We start from the raw sequence: 18,685 nt of genomic DNA, 5'->3' as shown, positions 1-18,685 counted from the left end.
CAAAAATCATGGAGATGAGGGGATTGGGATAATGCACTATTGAAGGAGGAAGCGAGAATGATCTTTGAGTTAGAAACATTGATGCCTAAGGGCTTAAATATAGATTGGGACCTTTTTCCCTTCCTAAAGGATTAAGTAGCCCACTGGGAACAATAGGAGATTATGCCCGCCAGTGAGACTGAGTTGGAAGAAACCTGGGGGGATATTAGAAATATTTTGATCCCTACTGTCATCATTTTCATCAGGTTCCTATTATAGAGGGGCACTGTGTTTTTTGTTTGTTGTCCCTACTATATGTGGATATTATTTGAGTTCGAACTCTCCAAGACTGCCTTATTTTTCAGATATCATGACTTCTATGGTTATCTTATGTAAGCATGAATTTGGGGACTAAGTAACTATTAGAGTTATATAAAATTAGGAATATTACTGAAGGAGCGATAAACAACTATCCACTATAATGACTGGCAAGGAGAATGGCTGGGCTATATGGGAGTGTTATCTCACTACTACTAACTGCCACAGAAAGTGAAAGTTATGAAGTACATACGCGGATGGAAAAGAGGGAAGTGTTAGGAGATAGGAGCATTCTAACATTCCCAGCTTCTATGACAATCTGAATGACACGCTGAGGACACGCACGGAGGTCCGGTCACTATGGCAACCAACACGATGGAGTGTATACAAAGCGCGTACGGAGATCCGGTTACCATGACCACTGATTACCAGAATGACACGTTGAGGACGTAGACAGAAGTCCGGTCACCGTGGCAACCAACGGGACGGAACATATACAAAGCGCGCATGGATTACCAGAATGACACGTTGAGGACGTAGACGGAGGTCCGGTTACCATGGCAACCAACGGGACGGAGCATATACAAAGCGCGCATGGAGATCCAGGTAACCATGACTACTGACACGCCAGGTGAGTATAAAGAACGGGGTAATGAACATGCTCGGCCATCATGAGGAAGCCTGCGGAGACCGGCGAAACTAGTTGATTGCGGAGCTATAAGTTACAGTCTGCCGGCAGACACCCATTCATCCACTTCCCGTGTCATTGAAGTAAGTGCTTGGGCTTCATAGGTATAAAGACTGAGGATCTGGCTATCCCACTTAAAGTGTTTTGTGCATACCTACACCGGAGAGATTACATTGTGGCTGGTTTTTACCAGAGAACCCGATAGGACAACTTCCTGCTTGAGAGGTGACTATATAATAGCACCCACTCATATATTTCAAGATTGACCTATGCTTACCTGAGGACTACAAATACTCATCCAGTGAGTAATTCGCTAATTTACTGTATCACTGGTTTTTCATGTTTTATGTTGTATGTGGTTGTTTGTATTCCGTATACCGGTATTAGGATTCACCAGTTATTATTTTTTCCGATTTTATTGGATTTAGTTTTGTTTTGTGTTAGGGAAATAAAACACTATTTTATCTTGATAGTAGATTGGTGTTAGAGTCATTTCCTTATACACCATTTTTATGAGTAGACACTATAGTGATTATTTATAGAGAATACACTTGATTATACTAGCGCTGGGAGATACTGTACTCTTTTCTTTTGTTCCAGTACCACTTCCAGCTCTCAGCGGTGTTCCAGTATCACTTCCAGCTCTCAGCGGTGTTCCAGTATCACTTCCAGCTCTCAGCGGTGTTCCAGTATCACTTCCTGCTCTCAGTGGTGTTCCAGTATCACTTCCTGCTCTCAGCGGTGTTCCAGTATCACTTCCAGCTCTCATAGGTGTTCCAGTATCACTTCCTGCTCTCAGCGGTGTTCCAGTATCGCTTCCAGCTCTCAGCGGTGTTCCAGTATCGCTTCCAGCTCTCAGCGGTGTTCCAGTATCGCTTCCAGCTCTCAGCGGTGTTCCAGTATCGCTTCCAGCTCTCAGCGGTGTTCCAGTATTGCTTCCAGCTCTCACCGGTGTTCCAGTATCACTTCCAGCTCTCAGCGGTGTTCCAGTATCACTTCCAACTCTCAGTGGTGTTCCAGTATCACTTCCATCTCTCAGCGGTGTTCCAGCATCACTTCCAACTCTCAGTGGTGTTCCAGTATCACTTCCAGCTCTCATAGGTGTTCCAGTATCACTTCCAGCTCTCAGCAGTGTTCCAGTATCACTTCCAGCTCTCAGCGGTGTTCTAGTATCGCTTCCAGCTCTCAGCAGTGTTCCAGTATCGCTTCCAGCTCTCAGCGGTGTTCCAGTATCACTTCCAACTCTCAGTGGTGTTCCAGTATCACTTCCAGCTCTCATAGGTGTTCCAGTATCACTTCCAGCTCTCAGCAGTGTTCCAGTATCACTTCCAGCTCTCAGCGGTGTTCCAGTATTGCTTCCAGCTCTCACCGGTGTTCCAGTATCGCTTCCAGCTCTCAGCGGTGTTCCAGTATCACTTCCTGCTCTCAGCAGTGTTCCAGTATCGCTTCCAGCTCTCAGCGGTGTTCCGGTATTGCTTCCAGCTCTCACCGGTGTTCCAGTATCGCTTCCAGCTTCCAGCAGTGTTCCAGTATCACTTCCAGCTCTTAGCGGTGTTCCAGTATCTCTTCCAGCTCTCAGCGGTGTTCCAGTATCGCTGCCAGCTCTCAGCGGTGTTCCAGTATCTCTTCCAGCTCTCAGCGGTGTTCCAGTATCGCTTCCAGCTCTCAGCGGTGTTCCAGTATCACTTCCAGCTCTCAGCGGTGTTCCAGTATCGCTTCCAGCTCTCAGCGGTGTTCCAGTATCACTTCCAGCTCTCAGCGGTGTTCCAGTATCGCTTCCAGCTCTCAGTGGTGTTCTAGTATCGCTTCCAGCTCTCTGTGGTGTTCAAGTATTGCTTCCAGCTCTCAGCGGTGTTCTAGCATCGCTTCCATCCACCATCGGTGCCCTCACCATCGAACTCTGTCTACATCAGTGAGTTCCTTAGCATCTTTACCATCTGGCCGGTTCTACCCGGCAACCCTGGCAGTACTTCTGAGCTCACCTCTACCTCTGTGTAACTATACCATTTCCAGCTTCCAGTGTGCCATCTGCTGGTTTGTATCTGTACGTTCACCTTTACAGTGGATAGCTGTTGGCCTAAACGGACTTGCCATCTCCAGGTCTTGCAAGCACTATTCCATATTGTGTATGAGGGGCCGTTCAAGTCAAAATTACAGCTTTCTGGATATAACGTATAGCTAATTTTTGCTTTATGGATATGATGTATGACGAGATGGATATGCCGTATGCTGAGATGGATATGATGTATGCTGAGATGGATATGACATATGCCTAGATGGATATGATGTGTGTTGAGATGGATATGATGTATGCTGAGATGGATATGACGTGTACTGAGATGGATATGACATATGCCTAGATGGATATGATGTGTGCTGAGATGGATATGACGTATGCCGAGATGGATATGACATATGCCAAGATGGATATGACATATGCTGAGATGGATATGACATATGCCGAGATGGATATGACATGTGCTGAAATGGATATGATGTATGCTGAGATGGATATGACGTATGTCACCATATGTCATATCCATCTCAGCATATGTCATATCCATCTCACCATACATCATATCCATCTCACCATATGTTATATCCATCTCATCATATGTCATATCCATCTCACCATATGTCATATCCATCTCACCATATGTTATATCCATCTCATCATATGTCATATCCATCTCACCATATGTCATATCCATCTCAACATATGTCATATCCATCTCACCATATGTCATATCCATCTCACCATATGTCATATCCATCTCAGCATATGTCATATCCATCTCACTATATGTCATATTCATCTCACCATATGTCATATCCATCTCGGCATACGTCATATCCATCTCAGCATAGTCCATATCCATCTCACTATAATTCATAGCCATCTCAGCATAGTCCATATCCATCTCACCATAATTCATAACCATTTCAGCATAGTCCATATACATCTCAGCATAGTCCATATCCGTCTCAGCATATGTCATATCCATCTCGGCTAACGTCATATCCATCTCGGCTAACGTCATATCCATCTCGGCATATGTCATATCCATCTCAGCATAGTCCATATCCATCTTGTCATATGTCATACCCATCTCAGCATATGTCATATCCCATATCCATCTCAGCATACGTCATATCCATCTCAGCATACGTCATATCCATCTTGGCATACGTCATATCCATCTCGGCATATGTCATATCCATCTCAGCATACATCATATCCATTTCAGCACATGTCATATCCATCTCGGCATATGTCATATCCATCTCAGTACACGTCATATCCATCTCAGCATACATCATATCCATCTCAACACACATCATATCCATCTAGGCATATGTCATATCCATCTCAGTACACGTCATATCCATCTCAGCATACATCATATCTATCTCGTCATACATCATATCCATAAAGCAAAAATTAGCTATACGTTATATCCAGAAAGCTGTAATTTTGACTTGAACGGCCCCTCATAGTTCTCAGCATTGCCACAGTAATCTATCACCACTGCGCCTTAGGAACTGTACTGTCTCCTGTAATCTGCACATCCTTGTCGTTGAGCATATAATTTCTCTGAACTGCCGAAGTGTATATGCACTGTATGCTTAATAAACAACCTTTGCTTTTATTCAAGTTGTCTTGGTCACACCTTCGGACATCGGTGCTAAGGTTCCCTGCATGTCCAAGAACTAGAGATGAGCGGGTTCAGTTCGTCGAGATCCGAACCCCCTCGAACTTCACGTGGTTTACACGGGTCCAAGGCAGCCTCGGTTCTTCCCACCTTACACGCAAAAACCGAACGGGGGAAAACATCATCATCCCGCTGTCGGATTCTCGCGAGATTCGGATTACATATAAAGAGCCGCACATCGCCGCCATTTTCACTCATGCATTGTCGAGATAGCGAGAGGACGTGGCTACGTTCTCTGCCTGAATAGCCCAATATCTGCTAAATATCAGCTCAATATCTGTGCTCAGTATCAGTGCTGCATTGTGGTGACCAGTATATAGTTGTACAATACAGTAGTCCATTGCTGTATTTTGCTGCTCAGTGTCAATTATATTATCCTGAACAGTGCTCAGTATCTGTGCTCATTATTATCATTGCTGCATTGTGGTGACCACTGGCCAGTATGTAGTAGTACAGTACAGTAGTCCAGTGCTGTTCTCGCTGCCCAGTGTCAGTTCTATTATCCTGAACAGTGCTCAATATCTGTGCTCATTATTATCATTGCTGCATTGTGGTGACCAGTATATGGTAGTACTGTACTGTACTACTATATACTGGCTATATTTTGCTGCTCCGTGTCAGTTCTATTATTCTGAACAGTGCTCAATAGCTGTGCTCATTATTATCATTGCTGCATTGTGGTGACCAGTATATAGTAGTACAGTACAGTAGTCCAGTGCTGTTCTCGCTGCCCAGTGTCAGTTCTATTATCCTGAACAGTGCTCAGTATCTGTGCTCATTATTATCATTGCTGCATTGTGGTGACCACTGACCAGTAGATAGTAGCACAGTACAGTAGTCCACTGCTGTATTTCGTTTCTCCGTGTCAGTTCTATTATCCTGAACAGTGCTCAATATCTGTGCTCATTATTATCATTGCTGCATTGTGGTGACCACTGACCAGTATATAGTAGTACAGTAGTCCAGTGCTGTTCTCGCTGCCCAGTTTCAGTTCTATTATCCCAAACAGTGCTCAGTATCTGTGCTCATTATTATCATTGCTGCATTGTGGTGACCACTGACCAGTATATAATAGTACAGTGCAGCAGTCCAGTGCTGTTCTCGCTGCCCAGTGTCAGTTCTATTATCCTGAACAGTGCTCAATATCTTTGCTCATTATTATCATTGCTGCATTGTGGTGACCACTGACCAGTATATAGTAGTACAGTACAGAAGTCCAGTGCTGTTCTCGCTGCCCAGTGTCAGTTCTATTATCCTGAACAGTGCTCAGTATCTGTGCTCATAATTATCATTGCTGCATTGTGGTGACCAGTATATGGTAGTAATGTACTGTACTACTATATACTGGCTATATTTTGCTGCTCCGTGTCAGTTCTATTATCCTGAACAGTGCTCAGTATCTGTGCTCATTATTATCATTGCTGCATTGTTATGACCACTGACCAGTATATAGTAGTTTAGTACAGTAGTCCATTGCTGTATTTTGCTGCTCCGTGTCAGTTCTATTATCCTGAACAGTGCTCAATATCTGTGCTCATTATTATCATTGCTGCATTGTGGTGACCACTGACCAGTATATAGTAGTACAGTACAGAAGTCCAGTGCTGTTCTCGCTGCACAGTGTCCGTTCTATTACCCTGAACAGTGCTCAATATCTGTGCTCATTATTATCATTGCTGCATTGTGGTAACCAGTATATAGTAGTACAGTACAGTATAGTAGTCCATTGCTGTATTTTGCTTCTCCGTGTCAGTTCTATTATCCTGAACAGTGCTCAATATCTGTGCTCATTATTATCATTGCTGCATTGTGGTGACCAGTATATAGTAGTATAGTACAGTAGTCCAGTGCTGTTCTCGCTGCCCAGTGTCAGTTCTATTATCCTGAACAGTGCTCATTATCTGTGCTCATTATTATCATTGCTGCATTGTGGTGATTACTGACCAGTATATAGTAGTACAGTACAGTAGTCCAGTGCTGTTCTCGCTGGCCAGTGTCAGTTCTATTATCCTGAACAGTGCTCAATATATGTGCTCATTATTATCATTGCTGCATTGTGGTGACCAGTATATGGTAGTACTGTACTGTACTACTATATACTGGCTATATTTTGCTGCTCCGTGTCAGTTCTATTATCCTGAACAGTGCTCAATATCTGTGCTCATTATTATCATTGCTGCATTGTGGTGACCACTGACCAGTATATAGTAGTACAGTACAGTAGTACAGTGCTGTTCTCGCTGCCCAGTGTCAGTTCTATTATCCTGAACAGTGCTCGGTATCTGTGCTCATTATTATCATTGCTGCATTGTGGTGACCACTGACCAGTATATAATAGTACAGTGCAGTAGTCCAGTGCTGTTCTCGCTGCCCAGTGTCAGTTCTATTATCCTGAACAGTGCTCAATATCTGTGCTCATTATTATCATTGCTGCATTGTGGTGACCACTGACCAGTATATAGTAGTACAGTACAGTAGTCCAGTGCTGTTCCCGCTGCCCAGTGTCAGTTCTATTATCCTGAACAGTACTCAGTATCTGTGCTCATCATTATCATTGCTGCATTGTGGTGACCACTGACCAGTATATAGTAGTACAGTACAATAGTCCAGTGATGTTCTCGCTGCCCAGGGTCAGTTCTATTATCCTGAACAGTGCTCAGTATCTGTGCTCATTATTATCATTGCTGCATTGTGGTGATCAGTATATAGTAGTACAGTACAGTAGTCCATTGCTGTATTTTGCTGCTTTGTGTCAGTTCTATTATCCTGAACAGTGCTCAGTATCTGTGCTCATTATTATCATTGCTGCATTGTGGTGATCAGTATATAGTAGTACAGTACAGTAGTCCATTGCTGTATTTTGCTGCTTTGTGTCAGTTCTATTATCCTGAACAGTGCTCAATATCTGTGCTCATTATTATCATGGCTGCATTGTGGTGACCACTGACCAGTATATAGTAGTACAGTACAGTAGTCCAGTGCTGTTCTCGCTGCCCAGTGTCAGTTCTATTATCCTGAACAGTGCTCAATATCTGTGCTCAGTATCAGTGCTGCATTGTAGTGACTAAAAGTCCAGTGTCTTGTGCTGCATCTTGCTGCTGTAGGGTGCTGTGGTAGTGTCCTGTCACTGTGCGTAGGTCATCATCATTCCAGTCACAGTGGTATCTGGTATCTATCTAGTGGTATCTAATTCCAGACATTACTACCGTGTAATTCCAGATATATTACTGGCATATAATTCCATACATTAAAAAAATGGAGAACAAATATGTGGAGGGTAAAATAGGGAAAGATCAAGATCCACTTCCACCTAGTACTGAAGCTGCTGCCACTAGTCATGGCAGAGACTATGAAATACCATCAACGTCGTCTGCCAAGGCCAATGCCCAATGTCATAGTAGAGAGCATGTAAAATCCAAAAAACAAAAGTTCAGTAAAATGACCCAAAAATCAAAATTAAAAGCGTCTGAGGAGAAGCGTAAACTTGCCAATATGCCATTTACGACACGGAGTGGCAAGGAACAGCTGAGGCCCTGGCCTATGTTCATGGCTAGTGGTTCAGCTTCACATGAGGATGGAAGCACTCATCCTCTCGCTAGAAAAATGAAAAGACTTAAGCTGGCAAAAGCACAGCAAAGAACTTTGCGTTCTTCTAAATCACAAATCCCCAAGGAGAGTCCAATTGTGTCGGTTGCGATGCCTGACCTTCCCAACACTGGACGGGAAGAGGTGGCTCCTTCCACCATTTGCACGCCCCCTGCAAGTGCTGGAAGGAGCACCCACAGTCCAGTTCCTGATAGTCAAATTGAAGATGTCACTGTTGAAGTACACCAGGATGAGGATATGGGTGTTGCTGGCGCTGAGGAGGAAATTGACAAGGAAGATTCTGATGGTGAGGTGGTTTGTTTAAGTCAGGCAACCGGGTAAACACATGAGAGACACCTGTTGTCCGTGGGATGAATAAGGCCATTGACATGCCTGGTCAAAATACAAAAAAAAAATCACCTCTTCGGTGTGGAATTATTTCAACAGAAATGCGGACAACTGGTGTCATGCCGTGTGTTGCCTTTGTCAAGCTGTAATAAGTAGGGGTAAGGATGTTAACCACTTCGGAACATCCTCCCTTATACGTCACCTGGAGCACATTCATCAGAAGTCATTGACTTCAAAAACTTTGGGTGACAGCGAAAGCAGTCCACTGACAACTAAATCCCTTCTTCCTCTTGTACCTAAGCTCCTGCAAACCACACCACCAACTCCCTCAATGTCAATTTCCTCCTTAGACAGGAACACCAATAGTCCTGCAGGCCATGTCATTGGCAAGTCTGACGAGTCCTCTCCTAACTGGGATTCCTCCAATGGATCCCTGAGTGTAATGCCTACTGCTGCTGGCGCTGCTGTTGTTGCTGCTGGGAGTCGATCGTCATCCCAGAGGGGAAGTTGGAAGACCACTTGTACTACTTCCAGTAAGCAACTGACTGTCCAACAGTCCTTTGCGAGGAATATGAAATATCACAGCAGTCATCCTGTTGCAAAGCGGATAATTCAGGCCATGACAACTATGTTGGTGTTAGACGTGCGTCCGGTATCCGCCGTTAGTTCACAGGGACTTAGAGAATTGCTTGAGGTAGTGTGTCCCCGATACCAAATACCATCTAGGTTCCACTTCTCTAGGCAGGCGATACAGAGAATGTACACAGACGTCAGAAAAAGAGTCACCAGTGTCCTAAAAAATGCAGTTGTACCCACTGTCCACTTAACCACGGACATTTGGACAAGTGGAGCAGGGCAGACTAAGGACTATATGACTGTGACAGCCCACTGGGTAGATGAATTGCCTCCCGCAGCAAGAACAGCAGCGGCGGCACCAGTAGCAGCATCTCGCAAATGCCAACTCGTTGTTAGGGTCTCCTGCCCTGTGCTGCCACGTCGTCATGGCAACCGGGAGACAAGTGCTAGCGGAGTAACCTGAGCGCAGCTGATACTCCGGTTCGGGTCTTTTGCTGTGCAGTGGTTACAGGCTCTGTGCACGGCAGGGGATCCGGTGCTGGTTTTTGTGCCCACAGTCTGTGAGGTCTGAGTGGGGCGTGGACAGCACCTGCTTTATAAGGCCTCTTCTCAGGTTAAGCAGATGCTGCTGAATCTTTGTTGGTTAGTCAGTTCTTGAAAGTTAGCCAGTACTGTGTAGCTTTGTATTTGTTGTTGCTTACTGAAAATAGGCCTGGGGATTTGGTACTACACTCTGCCAATCCAGACCTAGCAGTAAGACTGGAGTCAGTCGTTTAGCTTGCTGGGGTTCTTTTACTACTCTGTGAACTTAGCAAGTTTGCGGCTGTATTCTAAGACTTGCCTGCCTAAATCCTGTCTCACTGTGCAAGGTGTCAGGTGTCAGTTTAGTGGCAGTAAGCTGAACCTGTGCACTGCAAGTGAGAATTAGGATTGTGAAGACTCTCCTTGTGTCTATCATTCCATCTCTGACCAAGGAGTTTACTGCCACACCCGTTGGTAACCCTTTAGGGTTTTGCTGTTGCCCTTAGCAACAGCATTTCGGGTTCTCTACGTATTAAAACACAACATCTTGCTTTTCCCATCTGAGCATTACTAATACTAGGGAGACACCCAGTTCCTTAGCCTCTGGGCTTCTCTGTTCACTTTGTGTGTATTTTGTTACCCTATCACCTTCTGTGTCTGTCTGTGAGTTCATTTGCTTTGCATACCTATCCGTTCAGACACCAGTACATTCCTGCAGGCACTGGTGTGCATAACAGTTCAAACACCAGTACATTCCTGCAGGCACTGGAGTGCTTAACAGTTCTGACACCAGTACATTCCTGCAGGCACTGGTGTGCATAACACTCGTTCCTAGGAAGGCTACGCTTTGTATCACCGATTTCCATAAGAGGCACACAGCTGACAACCTCTTACGGAAACTGAGGAACATCATCGCAGAATGGCTTACCCCAATTGGACTCTCCTGGGGATTTGTGACATCGGACAACGCCACCAATATTGTGCGTGCATTACATGTTGGCAAATTCCAGCATGTCCCATGTTTTGCAAATACAATGAATTTGGTGGTGCAGAATTTTTTAAAAAAACGACAGGGGCATGCAAGAGATGCTGTCAGTGGCCTGAAGAATTGCGGGCCACTTTCGGCATTCAGCCACCGCGTGCCGAAGACTGGAGCACCAGCAAACACTCCTGAACATGCCCTGCCATCAGCTGAAGCAAGAGGTGGTAACGAGGTGGAATTCAACCCTCTATATGCTTCAGAGGATGGAGGAGCAGCAAAAGGCCACTCAAGCCTATACATCTGCCTACGATATAGGCAAAGGAGGGGGAATGCACCTGACTCAAGCGCAGTGGAGAATGATTTCAACGTTGTGCAAGGTTCTGCAACCCTTTGAACTTGCCACACGTGAAGTCAGTTCAGACACTGCCAGTCTGAGTCAGGTCATTCCCCTCATCAGGCTTTTGCAGAAGCAGATGGAGAGATTGAAGGAGGAGCTAAAACGGAGCGATTCCGCTAGGCATGTGGGACTTGTGGATGGAGCCCTTAATTCGCTTAACCAGGATTCACGGGTGGTCAATCTGTTGAAATCAGAGCACTACATTTTGGCCACCGTGCTCGATCCTAGGTTTAAAGCCTACGTTGTATCTCTCTTTCCGGCAGACACAAGTCTGCAGATGTTCAAAGACCTGCTGGTGAGACAATTGTCAAGTCAAGCGGAACGTGACCCGCCAACAGCTCCTCCTTCATTTTCTACCGCCACTGGAGCTGCCAGGAAAAGGATAAAATTTCGAAAACCACCCGCTGGCGGTGATGCAGGGCAGTCTGGAGCGAATACCGACATCTGGTCCGGACTGAAGGACCTGCCAACGATTACTGACATGTCGTCTACTGTCACTGCATATGATTCTGTCACCATTGAAAGAATGGCGGAGGATTATATGAATGACAGCATCACTGTAGGCATGTCAGACAGCCCGTACGTATACTGGCAGGAAAAAGAGGCAATTTGGAGGCCCTTGCAAAAACTGGCTTTATTTTACCTATGTTGCCCCCCCCCCTCCAGTGTGTACTCCGAAAGAGTGTTTAGTGCAGCCGGTAACCTTGTCAGCGATCGGCGTAGGAGGTTACTCCCAGAAAATGTGGAGAAGATGATGTTCATCAAAATGAATTATAATCAATTCCTCCGTGGAGACATTCACCAGCAATTGCCTCCAGAAAGTACACAGGGACCTGTGATCATAGCCGGCCTTAGGCATAGGCAAACTAGGCAAATGCCTAGGGCATTTGGTATGCTTAGGGGCACCAGCAGTTTCTGCTGATTAAAATGATATGCGGCATGCCTATATTCTGTGTGTGATTGCGGCTGTATCTGCATACGAAATGCTACGTTGCAGTGTATTCCTGGAAATCACTGTAATGTAGCATTTCGTATGCAGATACAGCCGCAGTCGCACACAGAATATAGGCATGCTGCATATCATTTTAATCAGCAGAAGCTGCTTGTGCATCCTAGCCACATACTAATGCAAATAAGATGCATTTTCATAAACAACAGGCACCCGATGTTAGCAGAGCTGCCAGCTGACTCATGCCAGGCATCTCCTGCAGAACTAGTGGCGGTGCTAGGGGGCGCCAGCCAAAATCTTGCCTAGGGCATCATATTGGTTAGGGCCGGCACTGCCTGTGATGGTGGATTCCAGTGGGGACGAATTAATACTGTGTGAGGAGGGGGATGTACACAGTGAAAGGGGTGAGGAATCGTACGATGAGGAGGAGTTGGACATCTTGCCTCTGTAGAGCCAGTTTGTGCAAGGAGAGATTGATTGCTTCTTTTTTGGTGGGGGCCCAAACCAACCAGTCATTTCCGCCACAGTCGTGTAGCAGACCCTGTCGCTGAAATGAGTGGTTTGTTAAAGTGTGCATGTCCTGTTTATACAACATAAGGGTGGGTGGGAGGCCCCAAGGACAATTCCATCTTGCACCTTTTTTTTTTTTTTTTTTATCTTTGCATCATGTGCTGTTTGGGGACTATTTTTTTGAAGTGCCATCCTGTCTGACACTGCAGTGCCACTCCTAGATGGGCCAGGTGTTTGTGTCGGCCACTTGGGTCGCTTAGCTTAGTCATCCAGCGACCTCGGTGCAAATTTTAGGACTAAAAATAATGGTATGAGGTGTTAAGAATAGACTGGGGATGAGTGGAAATTATGGTTATTGAGGTTAATAATACTATAGGATCAAAATGACCCCCAAATTCTATGATTTAAGCTGTTTTTGAGGGGTTTTTGAAAAAAACCACCCGAATCCAAAACACACCCGAATCCGACAAAAAATTATAAGGGAGGTTTTGCCAAAACGCGTCCAAATCCAAAACACGACCGCGGAACCGGATCCAAAACAAAAACACAAAACCCGAAAAAGGTCCGGTGCACGTCTCTACCAAGAACCCTATACTACCTCCCAGGTTTAAGGACATGTCAGCCCCAACGCCTGAGGCTTCCCCAGGTCAGCCTCAGCCCTCAGGTGTGACAATGTCTAATGTAAAGCTGGACTGGGTTAAGGTTAGTGGGGGCCCTAGGGCAACCAATCTAGGGGGGCCCCTACCAATTAAACTGTCAGGAAGATATGCTGTTGATGTCAGTAAAAAGTTTCCTGTGTAAATACTCCCAGCACCACAGATGTATTGCACACACTGTCGTGACCCCAGGGCACATTATGCCACACAGAGACCCCAGTATATATGCCGCAGTGCCCGCCACACAAGTGACGTAGCTATATGTGGGGGTCCTGTAGTGTGTGGGAGCTGCCCAGTTGTTAGTCTGGCTCTGATGGAAAGACCCATATCTGGTAGTATAGTTGCGTATCTCAGATGTAAAACAATTGACATCTCTGTAGGATAGCGGCGCAGGGAAATGCATCCGCTGGTCAGAAACAAGCACTGACAATAACTGCCAAAATCCTGAGGGGGTTTAACACTGATATCTTACAAACTGCATCCCGTATGGATGAAGAACACATATGCTTTGATATCCTGAGTAGTACGGGGCTGCTGGTAACTCTGCTGGAGGCTCAAGCTAAAGTTGCAAGCTACAGCCGCACAAAACTCTTACTACAATACAGCATTAAACACTTAACTGCGGTTCTGAACAAAAAAAAACACAGGTATGATGCTACTTTGTGAAGATGAACATCACATACCACAGCTTAGCTAGCAGGGCATGGTGGTGCTTGAGTTCCCCTGCAGCCGACATGTAACAGGGTGCCCGAGCCTGATCCATACTTAGCTACTTTCAATTTCTCCTCTCTGGGAGGAGCGGGGCTGTGCTGTGACATCATCAAGCCCCGCCCCAACATCTGAAAAATGCAGCGATTCAGGGGTCCGTGGGAGGGGGCAGAGCTAAAATGACACGATTTGTGTCATTTTAGCTCCTCCCCCACCCCACGGACCCACGAATACCGGAGAGTATTTCTCCATCCTGCCCGCTTCACTAGGCTGTGGGCATGGTGCGGGAGATCTGCCTGCTCTTTCGAGGGTGCGGGGAGCCTTCCACAGCTTCCGGGAGAGTAGGCCCGATCAATAGCCAAATGATATGCTGCTGATGGTAAATCTTCTCTAGAAAAAAAACTTAGGCGCTGAATTTTAAAAAAACAATTAATTAACAATGCAATATATGTGCGTACGTAATTCTTCCCATCTTCGCTGCTCCCGTTCGCTGCTGTGAACAAACCTCTGCAGGTTTGTGTATAGAATACAGAAATAGAGCGGAAAAAACAACTGTGCCTGGGATTAGCGGAGTATGGAACAGAATATATATAGATATAAAATATATAAAAACTGTGTGTCAAAGAATCAATAAACTGATTGTTGAATGCATATAAATACTTTTATATATATATATATATATATATGAATTACAATAATATTAAAAATTTACTCTGCACAGTATTCAATCTGAATTACAAAGAACAATCACACATAGTAAATTTATCAATTGCAAAGGCAAGAATATAACATAAGCTGTGTTGTCTATTATTATAGACTGTGTATAATTAAAACGTCCATCTGAGTTCACTGTTTTTAAGTGAAAAATGAGGTGACTGAAATAGCAACAAGTCTCTTAAATTTCAATGAAATCTTGGTAGATGTGTAACTTATATTCGGGAGTCCCTTCATAGAGTCCAAATATGAAAAAAAATACTGTTTGGCTTAATTACCGGGTGGAGAACAGCTGTATTCATACAAATTGCGTCTGGAAGGAAGCCGGTATCGGACCAGGTAAGTGTGGCGTCCCACCGATCTAATTACCTGATCCTGTAGCGAGGGAGGGCCAAGGCAAGGCTGTGCTCACCTCGTACACGGCTGCTGGATCACTTCCAAATGAGGACCGCTGTTGATACTGGGGGCTGGCCGGGCAGCGCTGGCTGTAGTTTCTCAGACCTCTACGGGATCTCACCGGAGACTGTGCATGTGACAATAGTTCGAGGAGGCAACATTAGGGAGGAGTCCTTATAAAAGAGAAACCTAATGACTGTATAAGAAAGGAGGTGGTTTAAACCTTTAGGATAGGCGCTGTCATGGCTGCTAATCAATCTTGTTGGTAGCCTATGGCAGGGCAGGTGCGTGTCGGTAGTGAAAGTCTATTTAGGGGACTGGATTGATAGGCCAAAGCCTCTGTTTCCAGGCTTAGGTGAGTGCTGAGGCACCATTGCTAGCATATATTGTTCTTATTTATCTTTCCTTTTTTTTCCAGTCATTATATTCTTTTTTCTTTGTGCCTCACTGTCCTTCATTTCCTTTATTCCCCTGTCAAGGTGCTCCTTCCCATGCGTGCGCTGGTCATGCTGCGTCACCGCCTTCTATTCACCTTACCTTGCTGGTGTTGCTGCTTCAGGCTCCCATGGGACAGCCGTGGCTGCGGCCGAGTTGGCGGTCGGGTCCTCTACTGCCACCGGGGGTCCGTACCTGTCCCTGGCGGAAAATCCTCTGATACCCAGCGGATCTGCTCACCCATGGTCTGACTGAGGGTGTGCATTGGTACTGCTTAGGGGGCTATGGTCAGGTCCGCTGCTACCGCCGGGCTTCTGTCCCCGGCCACGGGTGTCCCTCTTCTCGGCAGCGTTGCTTGCCCGTGGGCCGATTTCGGGCAGCCGAGCACTGCCCCCGCTGAAGGGGGGAGGCCGGATATGAGCAGGCATGGAGTGAGACAGAGGTCCCGCAGGGGGAGGTGGACACCCTCCAGGCTGCCTGTGGCACATGTTAATACGGCAGTGAGCCCCGTTCAGCTCTCCCAGTAGGGCGGCCGCCATATTAGGCCCACCCTGCGGTAGGCTTCAAGGCCACTACCAGTGTTGGTGATGCGGGTATGGGTAACATTGGTTTTGCAGACGAGGAACAGTTGGCACAGGTATTGAGAGCTTTGGGCACGCAAGCAGGCAGCAAAGTACGCTAAGCGTAAGGCAAAGTGACGATCTAGGCGGGAGCATCGAGCGCATAGGCGCAAGAAGCTAGAGGAGGTGGACAGTGGTTCCACTGGAGTTCACTGTGACAATATGGCTGTGTTACATGGTTTCAGGGAGACTTGTATACTTCCTGTTTGCAGGGGCTAGATATCACTTCCAACACCTCTGCCTGCATTACGGGGGCACCCACCCGTTCTCCAGATTTTCAAAGCTGGTGTGCAGAAGTCTGGCCCAGCATTCAAGCCTGCAGGTACTAAGGGCCCTATTTATCACCATCCTTGGTTGCAGATGTCATGTGATAAAATCGGCCAAACTCGCACTTCGATAATTGACTAAATTGCAGAGATGTATCAATTATCGCATGCAATGGACAGAGCTTGCAAGCTCTGTCCCTGGGATGACACTCCTCAACATCATTGGGGTCTTTTTCGTAAAAAATACCCTGATGTCCTGCTGCGCATGTGCCGGCATCGCTGCTACCGCCGCCGCTCGGTTGACCTAAGAGAGGTGCACTATTCTATTCATGTTGAGACAATGTCCAAATGGTTGGACTGGTACCCGAACGAACAAGGCGCAGCTTTATTGTTTGACGGTTTTAGTTTTGGGCTTCGTCTGCCGGTTTGTGGAGTTGTGAATATGGGTGCGCTTCGGAATCTTAAGTCCGCTGTTCACTTGCCCTACATTGTTAAGGATAAGGTTGCCACTGAGAACAACCTTGGGCGCATGGTAGGGCTTTTTGCTGATCCGCCAATTTCGAATCTGGTCCTGTGTATGGTGGGGGTGGTGCCTAAGAAAGTTCCCAGTAAATATGGGCTCACTCAACGTCTGTCTTGCCTTCCAGGTTCATCAGTGAACTATGTCACACCATTTTGAAGAGTCCTCGGTGGTGTATCAGTCGTTTGCCGAGGCCTTGGGTGTAGTTTGTAATAATGGCTAAGCTAGCTTTCCACTTGCTACCCTTGTATCCTGATTCATTAATATTTATTAGGTTTTCGGCTGGATGACGGATTTTAATACATCACAAAGTGTTTGCCGATGGGATGTTCAGTGTCCTGTGCATTTTTCAAATGGTTTAGAGCAGGGCTGGCCAAACCGGTCCTCGAGATCTACCAATGCTCATGTTTTCCAGCCTCCTGGAGATCTGTAGAATTGTCAGTTAGGAATGAATGCAGCACATCTTAATTAGTAATGACTACACCTGTGCACCAGCTAGGTGGTCTGAAAAATGTGAACTGTTAGTAGATCTCGAGGACTGGTTTGGCCAGCCCTGGTTTAGAGAACCATCCTCCATTGGTAAGTGGAATATCTCTAGCGGGGGTCATCAGATTGCTCATTATCTCAATGACTTTCTGTGCATCGGGTTGGCAGATTCGGATAGATGTGGTAACTTGTTGCTTGTTTCCGTTGCAAGCGTTGCTTTTCCATTTCACAGTTCTGGTAGCTGTCGAGAAGACAGAGGGTCCTGCCTCCTGTTTATCATTTCTCGGTATCGAGATCGATACCTGTTTTGGATCTTGCCGCCTTCCTCAGGATAAGGTGGACAAATTGCATGCTGCTATGGCTGATTGCACAACTGCACATAAGATTCCGCTTCAGCAGGCCCAATCTCTTATGGGTTTGTCGAACTTTGCCTGCAAGGTTATCACGATGAGTTGGGTTTTCTCTTGGAGACTGTAGAGAGCCGGGGTCGCTAAGCCCGGGTATTTGTCATCAGAGATTAGAAGGGACCTGTCTATTTGGGACTCGTTTTCTCAAGGAATTTAATGGTATAGGGCTTTGGATGGCCCCAGTTGCGGACAACTCTCACCTGCAGATTTTCCAACTAAGCCCCTTAGCGGGTGCTACAGGGCTCGGTTGCTACCTCAATGGAGCCTGGCGTGTGTTGGCTTGGCCTGCAGAATAGGTAGTTAAAGGTTTGACTAAGGATTTGCTCCTTCTCAAACTCTTTCCAGTGATGGTTTCCTTGGAAATCTGGGGTGAGATGTTACGCATCATAGAACAGTAATGAGGTGTGATTACCTTGGGGTGGTGCCCGCTATCAGTCGGCAGCGTGCTGCTTTCCTACTCATTTTGTGATTGCTGGCGCAACTGGTGTTGACATGCCTACACTGTAACATCATGTTTAAAGCACCTCATGTGTTGGGGGTGGAGAAGGAGATAGCTGATGCATTGTCTCGTTTCCAGTGGTCTAGATTTCAATCTTTGGCTCCTGGAGCTGACCACATTGGTACGCTTTTCCCCTCTTATGTTTGGCAGGTGATCGAGCCAGCATGGTTGGCTTAGCTATACGTTCTCTACACCCCGCTACGTTGCGGGCCTATCGGCAGGCATGATAGGGATGGGAAGTTTATTCCCATAGTTGCAGGAAGGCCGGTAAGAGTCGGCATCGTTCGCTGCTTTCTTTTATTTTGAGTCTTTATGTAACTGGCAGATCCAGGGCTTCTGTTGTGCGCTACTTAACCGGTATTTGCTTGTATTGAAAGTTGAAGGGCATCACGGACCTCACTTAAAGCTTTT

Source organism: Pseudophryne corroboree, chromosome 10 (assembly GCF_028390025.1).
Source record: "Pseudophryne corroboree isolate aPseCor3 chromosome 10, aPseCor3.hap2, whole genome shotgun sequence".
Taxonomy (NCBI): Eukaryota; Metazoa; Chordata; class Amphibia; order Anura; family Myobatrachidae; genus Pseudophryne; species Pseudophryne corroboree.
The sequence above is the reverse complement of the archived record's forward strand: the minus strand, read 5'-3'. Positions refer to the sequence as shown.